Here is a 25,147-nt window from a genome sequence, read left to right as displayed (position 1 = left end):
TTTGATGAGAACAAAAAGTGCCACATCAACTGTAGTTTCGTAGGTATAACCGGACAAAATATGAACAATAGCTAGGAAAAAAACAAGTGGCGATGAAAAACAAATTTATTTTTTAACAAGCATGTAAACAGAACACCTTATCTCAAAGTTGAGAGAACTCAGCTTGGCGGAAAGATCTCTTTTTTCTCCACGAAGGACCGACCAGCTACAAAGTAGGCAACCTTTCCTGCTTTCCGTGCCTCGTCGACTAACGGCCACAACTTCATTCTACCATCTCTGTCGGCCTTGCAAAGATCCTCTCTAAAACGCAGACCATTTTCCCGTAGATAAGCGGAGTTTTTGGCTGCCGCCCGTACTGCTGCTCTGTGTATAAGCGAAGAGAACTGGATGATTACACCGCGGGCAGAATTTTCTTCACACCAACACGATGCACTGTGTCGATCACATCCGGAAGATGGTCAGCGTGCTCTGGCAGTAATTTCTGACAAATGCCAACCACTTCTCTCCTTACATTTTTTTCATCGATATTATCTGACAGGCAGTGTAATTTCAAATTCCAACGTCTGAAATACCGCTCCAATTCAGTGATGCGTGACTCCAATGCGCCGATCCGATTGTTCTCTTTCAACAGTGATGACTCGACTTGGGAAACTTTGGTCTTCACCTCATTCACATCATCACACACGGCGTTAAGCTTTTCTCTCAATCCGGCAATATGAGAGGTGTTGACCGCAACCATCGACTCCAGCTTATCAGGAATGGCTTTTATAATAACTTGGAAATTTGTTGTCTAATGCATACAGTTGTGAGTTGGGAGATAGAGAAATACGAAGCAGACCTAGTTTTGTCCAAATCTGATTGGCAGCGCATGCAGGACAGTGTGAACGGAGTGAATCGTCACAGCAGAAGTGTCATAGCAGCGGCTGAACAGCGGGAGGCGCTGCACATGCGCTCTAAAGAGCTCGTCAAACCCAACACCATAGCTGTGAGTGACAGCATCGCACTGGAGTTACTGCATTTGTAGCTCTCTTATTGTGCGGGGCTCCGTACTTCTTATGCCGGGCGTACACCAAAGGATTTTCACAGTCCCAGACTAAAGACCGGCAGTCTTTAGGAATCTTACTGGAGTCTCGGCGCGCTCCCGTCGTCTCGATCGTTAATTGTAAGGTGATAATCTGCAGTCGGCGACCCGATTTATGCCAGTCTTTCTCTAGTCTTTCATATTAAACATGTTTGATATTATCGCAAGTCCTAGCGTAGTCATAGTGACGTAAAACAATCAACAACCAATAAAATCGTTCTCAGAAAACCGGAAACAGGAAGCCATCAGTCACAACAAAGAAACACTTATATCCATAATTTCAACACAGCATTTAAAATTATACCCTTTCAAGACATTTAGTTCAAACTATTGTTCTCATCATATAATGATATAGATTCATAACCCCCGGTCATGTGAAAAAGTTAGGTCATCCCATTAAATAGTCAACTCTTTATTAACTCTTTCCCCGCCAGCATTTTTAAAAAAAAGTTGCCAGCCACCGCCAGGGTTTTTGAAGATTTTCACTAAACTTTAATGGCCCGCAGAATATTTTCTTCTATGAATATTGTCAGGGTCTTGCTCTGGCAGCTTTGTCTGTGTTGTCTTTGTTTCATGTCTCTATGTTTGTGTTGTGCTTTAACATATGGTTTTGTTTGTGTTGGCCATGTGCTCCTCTGTTCCTGCCTCCTTGTTTCCCTGTACCACACCCTCTTGTCTAGTTGAGTCCTCTTTTGTCTGAGTGTTGTCACCTGTTCCTCATGTTCTCTGCTCCCTTGTTTGAGTCCTCGTTTACCTGAGTGTGGTCACCTGTTCCTTGTCTGAGTGTGCTCACCTGTTCCTCTTGTTCTTAGCTCCCTTGTAGCCACATCGAGATGTGCCTTAATTAGCTCAAATTATGCATAGGGAATTTTAATAATTAATCATGAATATGATTAATATATTGCATATTACAGTTAAATTATCGAAATTGAAAATGGATCGATTGTATATATGAATGGTAAATCATAACGAATTATAATTCCTCATTCATATATCAATGGTCTCATTACAGATCGATTATATGAGACAACTTTAAGGGAATTAATTTAGTTTATCAAACAATCGGTTTGTCCAGCAAACAGCCGTAAGATTAACTTACCAACTTCTCAACAAAGTTATCCCTTTTTATAAACTCCAAGAAATCTCAATGTTCCGGCCGTGAACATGAATTTTTCTCGTGTTTATAAAATTTACGTTACTGATATAGTAACAACTTGTAAAGCTTTGTAGCTATGAGATATTCATTTCATTGACTTGTAAATGAGCACTTCAGGATCAATCAAGAATATGGTTTTAATAATTGAAACTACGGATACAGAATTCTACATTTGAACACAGGATACATGTATGTACAGTTAAACAGTAAAACTAACGATACAGACGAGTAACAAACAGGAGTGAGAGAGAGAGAGATTGCGAGGGAGAAAGATCGGGAGGGAGAGAGAGAGAAAGAAGATGAGAGATCTTCTGGTTTGGCAAAATTCATCACAGACACAGAACCTCTGAGTTAGAACAAGACTCAACAGATCTTAAACCTTGAAAGAATGGTAAACGGTTACTTGCACAGGTAACGCTCTCTGGCGTGATGTGAAGAAAGCATGTGTCTGTGTCTGTGTCTCTGTCCTTGCGTCACGCGTTCACGTGGTCTTTCAGAGCGGGCAAAGCGCGTTAGTTTGAAGGAAGGCTTAAAGGTCTTTGGTTCTCCTGGTGTTGCTGAGGAAAACTGTGTCTTGCGTGTGTGTCCTTAGGAGCGGGTGCGTGCTTTCTCAGCCTTTCCGGGCGAGCGTGGTCACTGCAGATTCAAAGAGTCTCCTTCAGGTTGAAGTTGCCGATTACGTTCATTTCACTGAAACTAAACGTAAGAAAAGTCCGAAGACGAAAATAAAGAAAGATTAAAGAAAACGGAGAAAGCCCCCCCTAAGGGGGCCATGGATCCAGAAACCTCTCACAGGAAAAAGCTCTCGTGTTCTCCGAAAGAAACTTCTGTGTCTCTTATGGAGAGGAGGGTTCACGCCTCTGTTTGCGCGAACCACACATGACCGTCCGCGGATCTGAAGCGGACACAGTTCTCTTTGTCCTGTGGGGGATGCCCACTTCATGAGGAGATTGTATTTGAGCCGTTTGGCTCCTGAAATATGAAATGTGTAAAATAATGCACCTTACTGCATCATGCTATCGGAATTCGGCTCCGTTAGATTGAGCGAATTACAGACATATCAGACACGTCACATGAAGATTATCGGAATATAGAGTTACATTCATATGCAGAATTACAAGCATCTTTAAAGTTTGCTTAACACACAATAAAATTGTCAGTACTTCCAGTATGGCATGTGACGACATCTAAGCACAAAAATGAATACATTTAAAACATGTAGAGGTACTTTTCTCTGAAAAGTTCCATGGCTGGTGTTTGTGTGTTGGAACATTCTTTTGATGAACTCTTAGACTTCAGAGCTATACACTAGCAAACCACACTTCTATTATAAAGCAAAGCTAATAAGATATGCATGCGTACAGGAAGGTTGGATACAATTTCTGTGTTATATACATTTATAGGACATTCTTATCCTAAGTTATGCACAAAGACGTCTGTGTTCGTGCATCTGTATGTGTGGCGTGCATCTGTCCATCCGTGGTGTGTGTGTGTGTGTGGAATGGGCAATTGTCTGTCAGCACTCAGGCAGCATTGTGAATTGACTTACTCATTGCACAATGCTCTGTTGTGAGGTGGTCAAACCAAGGAGACCCTAAGGGGTCGCATGGTCTTCGGCCGGACTCGTGATCTCATCTCGAGTCACATGTCCAGAGCTGACTCAACTCGTAAGCAAAGCATTCCGTTGTTCATTCATTAGAGAAAGATGCTGCATGTGCGAGTCAGAGTCAATGATTTAATCAATTCAAAACACTATCCCCTTTGTTTCACGAATGGAAGTTAAGGGGAACTTAACTAAATTAGAATCTAGTTAATTCACTCCCCATACCAGAGCTGGCTCGATTACCTATCTGATTATCACTACACCCTTTATATGTGTTCTCTTGCCCTCATGTGTTGCCAGTTCGTTAGATGTTGTTCTTCTGTATAGACGTTGTGCTACATTGTTTGTTTGACAGTCTAGTAATTTCTAGTCAGAGCTAACTTAAATCTCCTCGTCTAGTCTCGTCGTTTCTTGTGCTTTCTGTGTCTTTTGTCTTCCCTAGTTTGTCCTCCAAGCTGAGCTTCCCTGGCCGCTTATACCATCAGCCAAGCAGCAAGACAGTCTCTTGCTGGCCTTCTGTGTCTACCCTCCCTAGTGATGGCAAAATGAGGCTTCCTGAACCACTGAGACCTCGCAGCCCATTGCTTCACCCAAAGGTTCATTACTCGAAGCTTCATTCAGCATTGCTCACTAGTGACACCTAGCTACTGTGCAAAGAAATAGCAGGCAAATTAATTCATTCTGAACCAATGACCCGCCCCCCTCCCGCTCTGTTTTATTTATTTATCTTCTTCTCACTGTTAATTTCTCTGTAACCTTTCATTTGCAATAATAAAGAGATCTGTGCAGACATTTGTCCATTGCCTGGGTATGAAATAAAACGTGTATCTTTCTCTGTCTGCATTTACTTGTACAGAGACAACTGTCACACACACAGTTAATTAATTTATTTTAAAAAAAAAATTGGATAGTGACAGTATGAACAACAAAAGGGACTGTGTTGAGTGCAGTGCTTATGGTGGAGGGACTCGAGGGAGTGTAATAAAGTAAACTGCTGTAAACACCACAGTTTGGGGTGGATGAAGGAAGGATTGCAATAGATTTTTATTGAGAAAATGAATTTTTTTGAAGTGTGTTGGGGTTTAGACAATTCCTCTTCTTGGACAAAACCTCTCCAGCCTTGGAAAAATATCCTTTCACAAGGAACAGAGGATGCAGGGGAACATAAAATGTCAGTGCCAGCGGGTATAAATGAAGATACTGATGCTTCTGTTGAGCCCAGACAGGGGAGGATCTCCTCTTTCTTGCTGGCTCCATTACCAGGATAAAGGAAGATGTCATAAAAAGCAAACAAATCCAAAAGGGCAATCCAAATGAAAAAGCAGTCCAGATCCAAAAATCTAAGCTACCAAAAATACAAAGCAATCCAAATAATCTTATCTAATTAATATAACAAGACTATAATATAGCTTCTATAATTAATAATAACAATTATTATTAATAATAACTATTCTAACCTGATATAATGTAATAACATACAGCCCTAACACATATATGACACAATAACGACAATGAGAGATCTCTGACTCTCTGACACTACAACTGCTTCTAGCTTCTACTACTCCTGACAACACCCACAAGGTGGCGCGAGTTTCGAACCCCTTTATCCGGAAGCGACACTCAGACCGAACCGATGACGTATCCACACAAACCGAGGCCTCGTTTGTCATCAGTCACGTGATTTTCACGTTAACAACACAAGCCTCGAATCGCGGCTTCATCTGGCACGCCCATTTTTTCTCGACACAAGCTCCGATGCCTCGGTTCAAATGTCACATCACTAACCCTCCCTCCTACTATCATCCTGGGTTGGATTCAGCGCTCTCTCAGCCTGCCTGTCTTTGTGCCTCATCCCTGCCTACTGTTTGGACTATTCACCTCCTCACCCACCACCATCTCTCGTCTTGTCTACTGTCTTTCAATAAAACCTGTTAACACATTTCTGCATTTGAGTCCTCCATCATAGACTCGTGACAAATATATGAAGATGCTATATATCAAAATAAAGATCTGAGCCTCTGCTTTTAAACAAAAAAAACGATTTTATTTTATCTTCATTTGTTCTTTTTTTATTGCCACTTGAACAGAGGTAGGTTTTGTCATGGGCGTCGGAAACATTGTATATGGGTGGGACAAGACCCACCCACTTTTTAAGACCAATGATATTGGACCCACTCACTTTTACATTCAGCGCATATGTCTGTTCGCTTTCTAGAGCGCTGTCAGTGAAATCCATTACACTTGAGGAATGCCCTAATGAATTAAACTCCATTTCCGCTGAATCGCTACATTATATTTCTCAACGAGCCGCAACTCACGAAAATAACCGCCCGTTGTACCCGTCCAGTCAAATATTGCGCTGCAAACATCAATAACAGCTTTAAGTTGTCAATGCTGGCAAATGACCATGGTATCAGCAGCGGGATAATCCACGGATAGCTGTGCATTTAATGCACGACGTGGAGGCGAGTTTAGTTTACTTGTTTAATTAAAAGGCATCAGAATACATGAAATGGCATTAGTACATTTTTTCTGGGGGAGGACCCACCCACTTTTTTTTTGCTTACTACGCCCATGGGTTTTGTCAAAAACACAACATTTTCATCAATAACAGCTTTAAGTTGTCAATGCTGGCAAATGACCATGGTATCAGCAGCGGGATAATCCACGGATAGCTGTGCATTTAATGCACGACGTGGAGGCGAGTTTAGTTTACTTGTTTAATTAAAAGGCATCAGAATACATGAAATGGCATTAGTACATTTTTTCTGGGGGAGGACCCACCCACTTTTTTTTTGCTTACTACGCCCATGGGTTTTGTCAAAAACACAACATTTTTGACAAAAAGCTGAGAAAAAGGCATTTTTATCAAACAAGTGCATTTTCAAGCAGAATACATTCAGATATCGTTTCCTTCATATATAAAACCTTTCAAAATAAATTAAATTTATAAATACATGTAAAATATATCAAATTTAGGCAGTGTAATTTGCTTTTGAGTGGTACACGGAGTAACATTTCCCAGGATGTAAGGGGACACCACAACTTTTGCAGTAGAACGAGGTCTCCTTCCGCAACCCCTTACGTACACAAACTCTGCATCCTCTGGTTGGGTGTTGCTTTTTGGGAGTGGGCAGGATTGGAACAAGTTCATGAACAGCAAAACTGACATTCAGCCGGTTGGTTGGGTCAGTGTTGTATGGTGCTCTTGGAGTGTTTTCAGTTGGGGGCTCAACACTTTCCTCCCCACCACCAGCATACTGTTGGCTGGTCCATGATTTTATAACACTCTGGATGAATGAGAGAAGAGTGTTACAATTACCCTGTGGGTTTTTCGCTTTGTAAATGACAAAAGCGTTGAACAAACTGATCTGAAACAGATACATGACAAATTTCTTCGTCCACTTGTGTGACTTCCTGATAAAAGGGTAGTACACAATGTTTTGGTCTGTTCACCTCTGTTTTTCCTAATTGTACCACGTACATGGGTTTTCATATCAAGTAGGCGCTTACACAGTCGTACAGAGTTGTATAAGTTGTCCATAAACAATCTGTAGCCGTGACCTACTAGGCGATCAAGAAGAGAGACAACCGTGTCTCCCAGGGCAGCGCTTTCCCTACAATAGGGCTTCATGTTAAAACAGTACCCTGTATCAGAATCGCACAAGATGTAGGATTTTACTCCATATTTGATGGGTTTATGGGGATTGTACACCCTGAAAGCTAGGCGCCCACGCCACAGAAACATCCCCTCATCAATGCAAATGTTTGACTTGGGCTGATACATTTCGCGGAATTTGGACACAAGGTGATCCAAGACAGGGCGGATTTTGTACAGTCTGTCAGTACAATTGTCTGGCCTTGTTGTATTATCATTGAAGTGAAGAAATCTCCATATGATTTCAAACCTGTTGCGAGGCATGACCTTGTTGAAGTAGGGGGTAGCTAACATGTCATCTGTACACCAATACATATCAAGTTCAGGCTTATGAATGATACCAGTGAGAAAAAGGAGCCCCATGAAAGTTTTCATTTCTGAAACTGTGACAGGCTTCCATGCATGATATCTAGCATGTTGTGAAGTGTCATCCATAGCCTGAATACACTGATCTGCATACAGGTTGGTCTGATCAACAATGTTCTGAATCAGTACATTAGAAATGAACAACTCAGTAAAGTCTACAGGTTGTTCTGACTCAAGAGCAGCAGCATCACCGATAGGCCCAGGATTCTCAGTGAAGGGAATGTTTTTTGGCTGCCAGTTAATTTCATGCCACTCAGGATCATCAGGTTCATCATCTTCAGCTGGATCAGGATGGTTCACAGTGGCCCTTGTTTGGTCACCAGCAGCACCGTGTTGATGTACTTGACGCATCCGGCCTCTGCCTCGCTGTGTTCTACCTGTAAATAATTATATGAATAATTGGAATTACTTTCAATAAACAGACCTAGATACACACACACATATATAAATACATATTACAATGTGGTAAATGTGCACAAAGAGAGATACAATTTGGCCATTATACGCTCATATTTACAGACACAGGCACACATAAATGCATGCACACTCACACACAAATACTATAGTGTTTATATATATATATATATATATATATATATATATATATATTCCAATCCAATCCAATCTTTATTTATAAAGCACCTTAAAAACAACACTGTTGACCAAAGTGCTGAACACAATCTATAAACAATAACATACAACAAAGGCACAACAAAGAAATAATAAAACAATAACAGTAAACAGTAATACAAAACTGAAAGTCAACCCTCAAACTGTATTAAAAGCCAAAGAAAATAAATAAGTTTTAAGACGGGATTTAAAAACAAAAAGAGACTCAGCCAATCTGACGTCCAAAGGCAGCTCATTCCATAGTCTCGGAGCTGCCACAGCAAACGCACGGTCACCTCTAAGTTTACGTTTTGTCTTGGGGACGACCAGCAATGCCTGATCAGTTGACCGGAGCAAACGAATGGGGGTGTAAGGCACGAGCAGATCAGACAGGTACTGAGGGGCCAGGCCATGCAGACATTTAAAAACAAATAAAAGAATTTTAAAATCAATACGAAAGTGCACAGGGAGCCAGTGGAGGCTTCGGAGGATCGGTGAGATATGGCCAAACTTTCGAGTTCCAGTTAAAAGGCGAGCAGCTGCATTTTGAACTAGCTGTAATCGTGCAATAAGTGATTTGCCAAGACCACTATAAAGTGCATTACAATAATCTAAACGAGTGGTGATAAAAGCATGGATTAATATTTCAAAATCATGTCGAGATAAAATCGGTTTTACTTTAGCTAATTGCCTCAGCTGGAAGAAACTGAGGCACTGTTTGAAACTGAGAAACTGAGGCAATTAGCTAAATTAGCAATTAGCAATTAGCTAAATTATTTTATCCCATAAAGATATAACACTTTCTCAGATATTTTGTTTTCTTACCTCTATGCGTTCTGCCTCTGCCTCGCTGTGTTCTACCTGTGAATAATGATATAAATAATTGGAATTACTTTCAATAAACAGACCTAGATACACACACATATATATATAAAAACATATATTACAATGTGTTAAATGTGCACAAAGAGAGAAACAATTGGGCCATTATACGCTCATATTTACAGACACAGCCACACATAAATGCATGCACACTCACACACAAATATTATAGTGTTATATATATATATATATATATATATATATATATATATATATATCCCATAAAGATATAACACTTTCTCAGATATTTTCTTATCTTGTCTTACCTCTATGCGTTCTGGCACCTTGGAACGACGAATTAGATCTTGACCTTGAATGCGTCCACTCACTGTCCGAAGTATCACAGTCTGTAATGTCACAGTCTGAATTGTCACTGTCCAATCTTCGACACACAGGTGAACTTTGTCTTCGTCCAGATCGACGGGTGAACGATCTATCTGCGGCACGTCCATGGCTAGAACTTTCTGTGACAACATGTGCATCTCTCTCACTGACTACTTCGTCCCGATCAGATTCAGAATGATCAAATAAAGAGTGATCGGACTCCGAGTCCATCAACACCTCCAGCACTTGATCAGCCGTATACCTCTGCATTTGTCTGTCTGATATTTTGAGCTACATTCTCACTACTCCACTTCTTCACGTTAGAGACGATCGCAGTCTGTTGCTTTGATCTTTGAGTTGTGTACTCTTTCAAAACATGCGCGTGGGTCTTCCTTACCGTTTATACCACCTAAAACACTGATACCCGGAAAATGCCGTGTTTGGCGGGGAAAGAGTTAAGAAATGTTCACATAATGTCAAATTTGATTTTTTTTCATTCCTGGAAAAGAAAGTGATTTATTGTAATTAAACAATATAAATTAACATATTTTTACTCATCAAACAAAAAATATGCATAAAAATGCCTATTTTAATGGAGGAAAAAATTAGGACCCCTAATAACTAGTGATACCCCCCTTTGTTGAAATTAATTCAGTGAGGTAAAATGGTGGAATGGCTGATGTCAAAGTCCTTTGATATCTTTTAAAATCCTTTTCCACACTCATAAGCAGTGTGGGGGAAATATATGGGGGGTGTCCTAATTTATTCCTCCTCAAAAATTGCATTCTTTTAAAATTACAGTTCACAGAGAGTCTTAAAAAGGGCTTTCTTATTTTTAAATAGTTTATATAAATCACTGGGTCCTTCAGTATTGTTAAAATTGTTATTACATGTCCGTATGTTGAAAAATAGACAGGCTTTCATGGTGTCCTATTTTTTCACATGACTGTATGGTTGCCTTTATATAATTTAATAATGATAATTTATTATTATTATTATTTAATGATAGCTAACTGTAGCTGCTTCTCCTCCATTTTTGTTAAATCACTGCTGAGCATGATGGGAGGAATTTGGTGGGAAAAAAAAGCTAAAATAATCTTGTTGTAGTCTTGTAAATAGTGTCACTACAAGATTCAGTGTATGTAAAATCTTTAGTCTGAGACTAAAAACACTGAACCCCAAATATTTAGATGTGAGCTGATAATCTTATAAAGTCTTTTCTAAATCTTTTCAAAGTCTTTAGGTGTACAGAAAGCATTAGTCTCACTGACTGAGCAATAATACTTGCTTGAAAACCCCCAAATTTACCCTAAAACTATATATGCGTAAACATCATACTTTTTAATGACCTAATCACTTTTAAGGAAGAAAATAGGCCTTTTTATGAGTCTTTATTAAGAAATAAGAATAATTTATTTAAATTATAAATTATTATTACTATGGTTATTAAAGACGTCTGTCTATAGAACCTGTCAGACACTTTTATTGTTTTTATATAGCCTTATTTAGACTTCTCGCCGTCTAATTTTCTTTTTGTGTCTGTAAATGGACTGCATTTATATAGCGCTTTCACAGACCCAATGGCCACCAAAGCGCTTTACAATTTGCCTCACATTCACCCATTCACTCACTCATTCATACACCGACGGACGACGGCAGCCATGCAAGGCGCCATCCAGCTCGTCGGGAGCAGCTGGGGTTAGGTGTCTTGCTCATGGACACCTCGACACTTGGTCAGGTGGAACCGAGGATTGAACCACCAACCTTCCGGTTTGTAGACAACCAACATGAACCACTGAGCCACTGCCGCCCCGCCGTCTGTGCCCCTATTATAATACTAAGTTTGTTACAATTTGGTAATGTTAAATTGTAATTTGAATGTCATCTTGATGTGATATTTTAGTTTTTCTTCATTAAAAATAAATAAATAAAAGAATACCTGGGTCTCTGAGGGTTATAATATGAGACTTGATGTTTACAGTAACAAAGTACAACAAACTAATCTGATTTTGTCCTTACAGGGAAAACGATGGAAAAAACTGGAGGCGAAATCCATTCGAGAGGCGATGAAAGAGGAGGAGAAGAAACGTATCTACTTGGAAGAAGCAAGATAACAGGCCCAGAAAAGAAAGGAGGCTATTGAAAAAACTAAAACCCAGCAGTACCACCAGACTGACAGAGTCAAAGGCCTCCATGTGTGTGTCTTACCTTATTAGACCACAAGTCAAGTCAAGTCACCTTTATTTATATAGCGCTTTTTACAATACAGATTGTATCAAAGCAGCTTCACAGTGATAACATGAAAATAATAATAAAAAATTGGATCATCGTCCACCTTAAAGGTTCTCTAAGCGATCCTGGGTGACATCACTTCTTGTTGAAGTTCGAACTATTGTCAAACAAAACGGAGGCTAGCTAGACCCTCCCTCCTCCTCATCCGCACACTAACCCCCCAAACCCCGCCCCCAAACCCTTCTTGTCGGTCATTGGCTGGAACAGTTTGTTATGTTTCGGGGAGCGGGTCGCCGCAGTTTGCTTTTGTTGCTGTTTGTGGAGCCTGGGCTGTCTACAGAGATCGCGTTTCTTTACAGTGTGTTCAGGGGACAGGCAGCCAGTGGATAGTGAGGAGATGTTTGCTGTATGTGACAAAAAATGTTTTGGCCTAAAAAACGCGTGACATCGCTTAGAGCACCTTTAAGGCAGATCTATGATATTGTTGAATATTAAATGCAACTGTTTTTCTGTGGTGAAATGTTAGTAGAAACGATCCTCTTGTTGTTCTAGAGCGCTCTGAGGCTGGCGGAGGTCCTGAAGGAAAGAGAGGCTCAGATCGAGCTCAAGCGCATGAGGCAGAACGCCAGCAGAGCCGTGGACAGAGAGATCTTGGCCCGAATGGCTTGCAGAGAAGAGCAGGCGGTCCAGCAGGAGCGACAGAAAGCACTGCAGAGAAAACGAGACCAACTGGCCATTTCTGAGTGCTTGAAACTACAGTAAGGAGAAATTAAAGTGCATTTATGCTTCAGTGCATACACAGCTAACACAAATATGCTCTAAGGACTTTTTGATAACGTTCCAATTAAGATATAAATGTTATTTCTGAATGTTCCCTAAACGTTCAAAGTGTCAACAACATTTAAAATGATTTTATTTATTTTTTATTCTTCAAACACTGTGGGAATGTTACTTTTGAACAGTGTTGGGGAAAGTTACTTTTAAAAGTAATACATTACAATATTGTGTTACGTTAAAATTAACTAATTGTATTACTTAGTAAGTTTAATGGAAAGTAGTGTTATGTTAACCCTCTGGGGATCAGAGTGTTTTTGGGGCCCTTGGGATGTTTTGACATGCACTGACATTTGTGCTTTTTTCAGTTATTTATAAACATGTTAATGGCAAAGGTTTAAATTCACTCTATATAGCACAGACGGGACTACCATGATAAGTGAGCAACATGTATGTACATGTTTGTATTTTTAAGAGAATAATGTTTATGCGAGGTTATTGAAAAAAATAAAAATGAAAGTTGCTGAAATAAGACCACAAAACACATATTGATTATTTCTTCACAAGACTTTTGAAAATTGTATCACATAGTCTAGAATATTTGCTCCAAAACTATGTGAGAATCATCCTGACTACTCATTCAGATAAGTCAATAAAGTATTTTACATTTTTAATGACGTGTTTTGTTTGAGAAAGCTTTATGCGAGGAGGCATGATCTCTCATTAATATGTATGGCATTTCACACCTGAGAAAGACAAAGACCCTCCCATAATATGGCCCTATTAGGTGCTATCAGGCCATATCATTACAGGAGCCTTGCACAAAGAATGAGGAGATTTAAAAAAGAATGGCTTTTAGATCGTTTGGATTTATATAAGGAAAATACAGGATGCATACGTCTGGACACTTCTATCACACACCCTTCACCATATAGACATGTTTTTTTTTTCAGTTCAAAGTTAGAGTTGGAAACATCTTGAAAAGAAAATTGTCTTTTTCCATAAATGTCTTAGTTTGATCATACATATTTCAAAGTTGAGGATTCATTATTTTGATATAGCTTGAACAAACACTATAACATCTTAGTTGATTAGTTTATTGACAAAACATACTATATATTTAACATATGAGCAGAAACTCCTAACAAAAGCTTATTTGATGTCTATTTTAGAGTCTGTAACAGTACGTATCTGTGCGTTCGTTCATTCATTCATTCATTCATTCACACACACACACACACACACACACACACACACACACACACACACACAAACATGATTTACATTTAAACAGTATGCTATTTTTCCGTTTACAGACACTAACGTTATTCTATATCGCGATTAGAACAAAGCACTTGCATAAAACACTTACTTCTCAGCTGAATCTGTTGCTCCTCGAAGTGAAAATAAACCAGCACTTGTTCTGTGGTAAATTGTCCCAGGATTGTTCCTCATATAGCCGCGCAAGACGACAGTAGATTAATCTGACTAAAAAATAATGTGTGTTTTCAGAGTTTACGGGCGTTAACGCGTCTCAATGTGTTGCTTCACATATTTGCGTTTGAATAGCGCGTGCTCTCCGTGGGCGTGTCACATTACCAGAGATAATCAGCTGAGAGAACGGTAATGAGACGGGCTGACACGTCTCTCTTTTTATATAGATGACATAAACGGAGAATATTAATTTTAGTTTTGAATCGGATCATTTAAAAGTACAAACTCAAATGATTTAAAAGATATATTGCTTATGGCTGGGTGAATAGTATTTGCTGGGGTTTTTTTTATGTTTAGAGACGTGCTCCAGAAAAAAAGTTCACGGTGACTGAGAGGCAGAACGCACACCCTGTTTATTTTCTTTATTTTACAAAAGCACAATATTTTATTTCGATTGTATGTGGGCACATAAAAAAGTAGACATTTAACAGATTATTTTCTCATATTTCTTAACTCTATATGAACAGAAATGATGGTAGTACTTTAAGTCTATTTTTCTGCTATGTGAAAAAAACGAGCAAAACGCGCCGGCTCGTTCCTGGTCCCCAGAGGGTTAATGTTGTTACTTTTTCTGTAAAAAAAACACTCCACGAATTATGTATAAGTTCTGTTTTGTGTTAATGATTTGAGAACATGATTAAAGACCAGATAACTTTGAACAAACATAATGTTACTAGAAGAACGTTTGTTCGTAACTTTGAGAGAACCGTATCTAAAGTTCTGAGAACATTCCCTGTTAGCTGGGAATCACCTTAATGTGTCAATGTGTCTGACGTTTCCTCCTTTATTAGGGTTAAGGAGCATGACATGAAGAAGGAGCAGGAGAGGAGAAGGGAGGCTGAAGAGATGAAGCAACTCCGAGATCTTCATCTGAGGGAACAGGGCATCAAAGAGCGCCAGAATCGAGAAGTGAAGAGAAACAAAATGAATGCTTTTCGTGTAAGCCGGTTGTTGGACAACATTCACACTTGTAAGGACTGGGCGAGGGTGAATCTGAATAACTAAGTACATCCTGCTAAAGACCCAAAAAGCCTGAAATGTAAATTTATACACACACACACACACACACACACACACACGCACACACACACACACGCATCCCCCACAAGTGAAGCCCGCTCAGGACAGAGCGTGGTGTCCAGTTACGAGACATTTTTATGACTGACTTGGAATTTGATGCTCAAGAGAAAGAAACTTCTCTTTTTAAAAGACATTTAACCAGATATATTCAATGTGTTTTATATGTGTTTGTTGTCCGGGTTACATTGGAATAACTGTGACTTTATCATTATGCATTTTACATATAACTGTCGATCCCCAGAATTGTTGTGTCTCACTCTCTCTGGATTTAACTAAGAAGGAGAAATGAATTCTGCATTCATGGATATATTCTATTATATATCCCCTTGAGAATTGTATGAACAAATGTATCTAAGTTCCCTATTTCATGAGTTGCCTTTCTGTGGTTTGGTCTATGTTTCTCGACAACTCTAATGGGATAATGTTTCAAACTTTGCCAACTAAGGTTTAACCAAATCCATTTGTGGCAAGTTTGGTCTCGATAAACTCCAATCTTCGTTCCCCATTTGTTAATTGACATTACATTTTGCTAAACTTTGTGACACATTAGTATTATAAGAATTGTGAAGATTCTTCTCTTGAACACCCAATGAAACTAGAGATTTAAATGCCTGGTTATAACACAAAGGGTCATAAAATCTCCCTCCAAAGGGACAGCTCCTGATTGGACCCTCTTCCAAAAGAAGGCGGAAACGTCAGGTCTTCAAAAGGACAAACCGCAGGCTTAACTCCCTCTTCCTTCGCTTGTCCTCGTGTCATAATGTAACATCTCGCCTCCAGGCGAGCTCTTCGCCTTTCTTTAATTTGTTTCTAGTTTAGTTTGTGTTTTTCAGTTTTAGATTAGTCTCAGTGTTTACTTCCACGAAGTGAAAGGAACACCGCGTGACAAATCTCTTCAGCAAATCCAACTACAAGCCTTTAAAAACGAGCGCGCCTCGCTATGAAGGACGAACCGAGAGATGCACACGCGCTTCTTCACCAGCCATGCAAAGATGTAACGTTAACTCCGCGTGATTTCCCCGTAGAGATCTTTATTTCTTTTTTGTTAGTCAAAGTTTTGTTTTCCGTAGTTGACTCAGTTCACTTCCACGAAGTGAAACTAATTTAGCCGAACTATTTCCCTTTGGTAATGTTACCCCAAAGACTTTGAACCTCCGTTCAACACGCGCGCCAAGCAACCCACGTGACGCTTCCTCACACACAAAGGACTCAGCTCACGCGGCCAGACAGGGCCGTACAGGAATGCCTCGACACAGAGAGACCATAACATAACTTGTGCAAGTATAATCTCTTTATAGAGCTTCTAAGAAGCTTTAAGATGATGTTTTGTGTTGTAATCAGAGAGGTGAATGTCTTAGGAGGAATTCTGCTAATGTTCTCTCTCTCTCCCCCTCCCTCTCTCTCTCCCTCTTACTCGCTCACGCCTGTAAGTTATCCATTGTCCAAACTTTACGCATTTCTCGTTCATTGATGTCTTATTATCGTGTTTTGTTTGTTTATTATGTTTGTAAATACATATATCCCCTGTAACCGTAGTAAATACATAAGTAGTCATGCCTCTATTAAATTAATTATATATTCATTTGATTGATGTACTGTCTCTTTGCTCAGCTTCAAGTCCCTTAAGTGCCAAAGATCTTGCTACAAGCTTACTAAAATTAAATATACCTTAAAGAGTATGTGTTTATAGGGCGGGAAACCCAATTCTTCTGGCCAGAGAATTGCGTTTCCTGAAATCCTATAAAGTACGATGATATTGTGGATCCCCACAAATATTATACTGACAATTGAGCTAATTCATTTTACCTTTTTTGTGAAACGTGGTCCGTGTAATTAATTGCAATCAACTTGTGGTTAATTTCAAGGATTCACATGCATGCATGCAGGTAAAATGACAGATCCTCCCTTATCGGGAGATTTATTAACATGTAAGACTGATCTAATCCAAATATGCATGAATAATTATTAATTACCAATTATTAATTATGATATGCAAATTCCCCAAGGATTAGATCCGCCCTTGAGTCCTTACACACTGTAAAAGCAGATCGAATCAGATGCGGTTTTGAAATCCCTTCTTCTGTCTTCCATCAGGACCATTTGACCAACAGAGAGCTGACAAAATCAGCGGAGGCTCGGAGGTAAGAGGAAGAGGAGGAGAAGAGAAAGCAGATCGCCAGCCAGAGCGAAAAAGTGACGAGAATGAGGAGAGAAAAACAGGAGGAAACATTTAGGTATTGTACATAAGACAATGGAAATGCGTCCTGTGGTGGATATTAATCACACTCATTAGTGTCAGAAATTAACTTCTTTATTTTCAGGAGCATTTTTGCACATTTATGAGGGCTAACACGCATCAAAAACACAGCATGCTGATTAATTATGTTAAACACTTCCAACCCATACTAACATTTATATATTAAATGCTTAGACAACAGATAAAATAACTTTGGGCGCATTTTAGGCATTTTTGTTACTTTAAAACTGTGAATCTCTAGAGATCATGGGCTTCCAGTGATATTTTAGTATTATTTATAGTATACAGTATTTAGCAATGTTTTGAATGACCTTTTATTATTATTTTCAGAATTGTGTGCTTTTGTCATTTTTCCCCCTGTTTTTTAATTTGATTTCTTTTGAGTTTTATTTTATATTTACTTCAGTTTTAGTAATTTTAGTACTTCAACTTACAAAGTGAAATGTTATTTCAATTAGTTGCCAAGGCAACATTTCTAAGTTCAAGGTTAAAGTTTCTCATCTAATATTTTTATTTTTAGCTTCCTAACACTGTAAACCCTAACGCTCAAAATAATCCATTGTTTTGAGTAGGGCCAACTCACATTATACAAATTAGTTCCATCAAATTAATATACGATACTTACAATTTTATGAATATTTTAACATTTATTTTTTCTTTTGAGTTCACAAAAAGTGACACATTTTAAGTAAGTTGAATTGTTTCGTTGTTTTGAGTTCTATGAACTTGTTTCTTTTAATTTTGACAAACTTAAATTTAACTGAATCTGGGCTGGGATTTTTATTTCCCAGCATGCTTTGCAATGACACTCAAAAGGGAGAGTAAATGCTAAAATTAAGTGTCATATAATGGTTTTTGTGCCAGATTAATGTTAAGTGGGAGATTTAGTAGTGTTTAATGTTTTGTTACGCTAGTTTAGAAGAGTTTCTGTTATGTTGGGTTTTTTGGGGAGTTACCATCATGGCCGGTGACGAGTTTGGTTTGAGAACAGTGTGTGTTAAATGTTTTAAAGCAACACCATGTGATTTTTCCTCAGCGGTCGCCCTACAGTTTGGAAGCAGAATTGTCCATTACTGCTGTCGTAAATAATTTAGCCTTCTGCAGCCGACTGTCGCACGCGCACGCTCGCTGTTTATCCAGCACCGGCTTTGGAATCAACAATGGCAGACATCCCAACCTGCAAGAAGTCATTTCAGGGAGGTATATCTTGGTGACTGGATTGTTGACGGGGGGGGGGGGGCGGCTGGTGGCGGGTTGACTAGCTTTCGTGAGACACCCTCGCAAGGTCTCTCGCTCTCTCTCTCTCAGCCGTGCTCGCGCTATGTATGTTATGCGCGCAGTATGTTCTGTCTCGCATGCGCGCTCTAGATTCCGGCAGATCTGAACTAATTTGCGGGCATCAGGGAGACGCAGGAGACTCCCGGGAGACTTGGGATGTCTGCAATGGCCACAGACAATTTGAGGAAGTGGTGGGGGAAGTGACGTATGCCGTAAAGCAGTCGAATTTTGTAGTTCTTTTTGTGCACGGGTTCCTACCCGAAACCCGAAGTTACATAGTCCCAGTAAAAGCGATACAGACCACGTCAGGCTATGGCAGACGTGTCATTTAACTTATTTTAAGTCGATGTCCCATCACAAGGGTCTTGGAAATATATTATGAAGGTTGAAAAACTACATAGTGTTACTTTAAGTTGATGTACTCATTCCGCAAGGGCTATGATATGCTGATACTATAGGTAGCACTTATTGAATTGGCTTGTTAAATCTAGCCAAGTTTCCACTACTAAAAATATTGAAGTTGAGATTACATGAGAGTTTTAAGTTGTGTATGAATTATCTTACTCAGATATTTCAAGTTAAAAGCAATTAAAATATATGATTACAAAACAAAAATCTGCAAGCTCTGCTTACTTACACATTCAATTTCTTAACTTAAACAATTTGATGTAACTGATTACCTCAAATTATTTGAGTTTCGCTAACTTAGTTATTCGGGTGTATTTAATCAACTAGAAACTGCTCTAAGTGTTTGTTTCAAATTCAAACGTGCTTGCAAACCAGTTCCAATCTTTAATTTGTCTGTGAAAGGTATTTTGGGAACATTGACATATAATTTGACATCCACATTCTTACAACTTGCTCATTCATGAATCACATCTAACTGGGAAGGTTATTGAATTAATGGAAGTTCACTGAGTGGGAAGCCTGGAGAAAGTATAATTCTTTCCACTGTCTCAGAACTGGGCTTGTATTTGTCTTTATTTTTGCCTTTTAGAGCGTCAAAGACATAGAGAGACTGTTATACAGAAGTTAGTCGTGCAGAAGCAGGAAAAAATCAGCAATGAGGAAGATATCATCGCAAAAGCAGTCGCTGAACGTGAGGCCAGACGGGCCCGAGTGCAGCGCGAGAAAGAAGAAAAACATGCAGCCATGTTGAAATCTATCTCTGCACACAGAGAATCCAGGGTAAATTACCTATTCCTAATGTTTTTATACATCGTTAGTCTCATAGCATAATAGCTATGAGGCTAACGACATGTAAACATTTTAAAATCTCCGCTCCGCGTCATGCCTAACAACGTCCCTCAGCTGTTCCACTGTAAAACATGGCTTCGCGGGGCTTATTGCTTAATTTTACCACAGTGATACGGGTTTATGAGCATCACACGGTTTATATATAGAATTTGAAATGCATTTATTGAAATAAACATTTTTCTCAACTCTATATCAGAGGCAAGAGCTGGAACAGAAAGCTCTGAAGATGCTGAATGCAAAGAAGGAAGCAGATCAAATCTTCATGGAGAAGCAAAAACTTCAAGCTCAAAAAGCTAAAGAAGAAGGAAAAGCACTCCAATACACATATGTAAGGACTGGGCCAGGGTGAATCTGAATAACTAAATGCATCCTGCTAAAGACCCAAAAAGACTGAATGTAACACACACACACACACACACACACACACACACACACGAGCCCTTCCCTCCCCCAACACACGAGTGAAGCTCCTGTTACAAAGTTATAACCCATCGGAATGTCTCTGAACAAAGAGACGGACATTTCTGTTGGGTAAAGACATAAAAACCATTGAATATATTTTGTTAAATGTATGTGTTTTTCCCCATGTCACAGTGAAATATCTTTGTTTGGCCACGCCATAAATAGACATTAGAAATACCTTCTTTATGCATATTAAATACCTCTGTATTTTTCCTTTGACTTTCATATGATGTGTTTGACACCTCTAAAATGCTCATGGAACGGGCTATCTGAATATGCAAAGAGATATAAAGTAAAGTGTATTTTTAATAGGTTTTACCGCCATTGAAGATTCAAACTGTTAAACTATACACCCTCCTTGAACACACCCCTCTACCACGAGGGGCACGTTCTTCCGAACAAAGGACAATAAACCCAAAGTCCCGCCTGCAACATCCATTCCCCGATTGGCCCAGTGAACAGGAAGGGGATGGATTCCTCCGAGGTGATAAATGTAGGAGCGCGGCTCCGCCCAACTTCTCTCTTGCAGTCTGACCGTCTCAGAGAAACATGTGATGCTAGCGATCTCCTCATGGAGATCTGATCCCACCATGGATCTTTTCTTTTGTTCGTCTAAAGTTCGTCTCTTCTTTAACTTACTCCCGAGTTCGTCTCCCAGGAAAGGAAATGGACTTTGCCGAACTATTTCCTCGGGTAACGTCACCTCAAAGACTTTAAGCCTTTCAAACACTCGCGCCGAATGCCAACGAACGCCACGTGATCCCCCATGGAGCAAAGGCGCCACGCGCAAGCGGCCAACCATGCACGCGCCGGGACGGGCCGTGCAAAAACGCTGCAGCCGCGCTCCACACGACGCGCGCAAGCAGGACAGGACCTTCGTTCAACATGCAGGCCGCTCAAGGAACGCAGCAACACATGAGAGAACCCTTCCACATGCAAGTAAATTTGGGTTACCCTGTTTTCAGAGCATTAAGAATGTGTTTTCGTGTTGTTTCAGAAGGTTGATGTCGAGGTTTACAATTTACCAGCTCTGTCTCTCTCCCTCGCTCTCTCACCAACTTTCTCCCTTTCCTCTCTCTCTTACTCGCTCACGCGTGTGCGTTATCCATTGTCCAAACTTTATGCATTTCTCGTTCATTGATGTCTTATTGTATTGTTCATTGTTGTCTATGTGTTTGTAAATACATATATCCCATGTAACCGTAGTAAATACATAAGTAGTCATGCCTCTATTAAATTAATTATATATTCATTAGATTGATGTGCTGTCTCTTTGCTCAATTTCAAGTCACTTAAGTGCCAAAGGTCTAAATGCTACAAGCTTTACGAATTAAAGATACTTTAAAGAGTAACATTAACGTTATGTGTTGATAGGGCGGGAAACCCAATTCTTCTGGCCAGAGAATTGCGTTTCCTGAAATCCTATAAAGTAAGATGATATTGTGGATCCCACAAATATTATCCTGACAATTGAGCTAATTCATTTTCCCTGTTTGTGAAACATGGTCCGTGTAATTAACTGCAATCAACTTGTGGTTAATTTCCGGGATTCACATGCAGGTAGAATGACAGATCCTCCCTTATCGGGAGATTTATTAACATGTAAGACTGATCTAATCCAAACATGTATGAATAATTATTAATTACCAATTATTAATTATGATATGCAAATTCCCCACGGATTAGATCCGCCCTGAATCCTTACATAAAAGTGGTGGAGAATGCGGGCACACTTTAAACTTGTTTCTGAGCAAAAATCAGTTTTCAATCTATGTGTATATTGTTATTTAATATTGTTTATGTAATATTTAATATTACACGTGCGCATCGGAGTGAACGCTTGCGAACTCCCGATCTGATTTAACAAGCTGCTAAATGTTCAAACATCTTAGTCACTTTTAATCGCTAAAAGTAAACTGCAGTTCATAGTATTAAATTTGTCCCACAAAAGACGAAGAAACCTCTTTTGAACGACGACATTTTTAATGTTAAACTCCCCTGTCCGAACGATGTTCTTCTGTCAGGGTGAAGACAAGATTTAGTGAATCGATGCTCTTTCACTATTCTTAAAAAGGCCTTATTTTATAATCGTTACATTAACGATAAACTCCGGGTTAAAACATTGACGTAGCTACTCAATTGTAAAAACCTAAAGCATATTTAATCATAGGTGCTATTTGATATATGTTATGGGAGTCGAAAAACAGATGAATAATTCCTGTTTTCTCTCGCACAACGCAGCGACGAATCCTGCTAGATGTGCTTGTAAAACATAGCACCGAAAAAAAAAAAAATCCAACACTGAAAACATTTTTAAATCATAAAATGCTATTTGATAAATGTTATTTGGATCCGAAAAACAGATGCCTAATTCCTGTTGTCCACAATTTACGTGTAGTGCAGCGAAGAAATCCTGCCACACACTTGTGTGAAATATAGCATAGAAAAATCCAAAACTGAAAACATTTTTAATCAATGCCATTTGATAAATGTTATTTGGAGTTGAAAAAACAGATGAATAATTCCTGTTTCCTTTTGCACGACGCAGCGAAGAAAACCTGCCAATGTGTTTAAAATAAGTATAGCACCGGAAAGAAATCCGTCGAGATTTAAATGAGACAGTGCATGTCCCCCGAGACAATCGAAAGCGGGCTGGTTGCCATACTACTGCCAAACGCTAGGGTACGCCCTTGAGTGTTTTCCAGTATCAGATTGCCTCCACGCCCTCCATGAGCGCAATAGCGCCATCGTGTGGACACTAGCGGTAAAGCGTCTTTTCTTCAATTTTCTCTTCCCACAACTTCAAAGTTTACCAGTGAGATTTTGAACTCGTGTGTCTAACTTTCAATGCATGGCAATTTACAGCCTCGTTCACTAACATGATTTTCCCTGCCTTGACTGTGTGCACTTGTTTTGGATTTTGGTTCAAACCACATTTGAACTTAAAAATTCAAAACTATGTCTTAGCAGTTTCTGATGACCGCTCTGTGTTGAAATGGCTTTCTCCCAGTTGATCTTATGTTGGATACTACCACTGACACCTCACTGTGGTCGTGATCATCAAATATAAGGCCAACCCTTAATTTCCTACACTTATTCAAATTTGGTTTGAAACAAACAGATTTCAAGGTTAATTTGAATTAAGTCTCATTGCCCGTTGGGAATTGTTTTATGGCTTTTTCTATATTTCCCTTTTCAAATTATTTTTAATAATTTTGATTTGATTTTATTACAACTGTCTCCTTGCTGTTCTAGAAGTTACTTAACATCTATGAATACGCTTGATTTGAATCGTATTTAAACCAGTTTGAATGCAATTTAAATCAAGTTCTCTGTCAGCCAGCTTGACCACTAAGAGGAAATGGCCCAAACCCCTTTGTGGCCCAAACGCGCCACTACAGCCTGCTTCCTCCTGTGCTCTTCCTGCGGCTCTAAAACTCTCCTCCGAAGGGAGACTAGGTTATTCTGATAATTAACATTGTCATAATTCCCTTTGTTTTTACCATAATTTTAGTAAAGCCGTTGCCTTTGATTTTTCTAAAAAAAAAAAAGACACTCAATTTGATTTAGATAAAAGAGCTTTAATTCACGTTGAGGTTCAATTGTTCTTCATCCTGTTTTGTGTTCGTAGGTAGAAATCTCTCTCGGGCTGTGGCGATTTGACAGTCAGCTCTGCTCGGGGTCCGGCGGGCTGGTTCGTCTGATCTGCGTCACCAGCACTGACTGAGCACGGGTCTCGGACTTTCCTGTATCTTTCCCTTCGTGCGGCCCGCAACACGACATTACCAATGCGGCACCGCCGGTTGTGTTCCAGGTCAAGTTGCTTGCGAGGGCGCACCTAGGTACAGATGCACCGAAAGGCCCGGGACACTGCTGTCAAGTGTTTGGGGCGACAGAAGGACCAGCCACGATACTGACTTCGAGCGGAATGACCTCATTTCACCCCAGGCAAACTAGAAAAAGGTATTAAACCCATCCACTTAATATTGGCCACAGAATCTAGAGATTCCCCGGTCATGGGAGTGTTTGGCTCCCTCTCAAAGCCACAAACTGCAGGCTTAGGCCTCCTTTTCCCCTTTTTAACACTTCTCGTGTACTATTAATGCCATTTCATTACAGACCTTTCCATCTCTGATGGTTGCATGTTACTTCGAACTTTGCTATCTTGCCACTGCTCTTTTCTGTTGTGCTCTGTTCCTTTCAGTTCACCTAGAAGACAGAACCTATCTGAGACCACAAGGAACGCTGAATAATAGTTTGACAAACCAAGCCGTTAGCATAGACAGGTGACCCCTAAGCTACCGCCCTGTTAAATTTTATTCAGGCCCATACCGACCCACCTAAATTGTCCCACCGAATGATTTAACTGTCTGCATCAGTTAACCAAAATTTTCATACACGGCATAGCCGGTATTATAGCTCGTTAGACATAGACGAACTTGCATTGGTCTCTCTGTGTGTGTTGTGTTCCTCTCGCCCACAGTGAAGCCAGTATGTTCCGGTCCTACAGTCCCACAACCCGCTGGGACAACATGGAGACATGGCTGAGATTCATGACACCTCCATTCCTGCCCAAGGTCGCCAGTGACAGAGCCCGAGCAAAGAGCAGCTGGACGCAGACGTGGACACGCTAA

General features: G+C 39.8%; 1 pseudogene; it reads left to right on the top strand.

Annotated features, from left to right (window-relative positions):
* The first annotated feature begins 793 nt into the window (after positions 1 to 793).
* LOC130102005 (cilia- and flagella- associated protein 210-like) lies at positions 794 to 25,147 on the top strand (annotated as a pseudogene).

This window comes from Rhinichthys klamathensis, unplaced genomic scaffold, assembly GCF_029890125.1.
Source record: "Rhinichthys klamathensis goyatoka isolate OS25496 unplaced genomic scaffold, OSU_Roscu_1.1 h1tg000264l_1, whole genome shotgun sequence".
In the NCBI taxonomy this organism is placed as follows: Eukaryota; Metazoa; Chordata; class Actinopteri; order Cypriniformes; family Leuciscidae; genus Rhinichthys; species Rhinichthys klamathensis.
The sequence above is the reverse complement of the archived record's forward strand: the minus strand, read 5'-3'. Positions and strand labels throughout refer to the sequence as shown.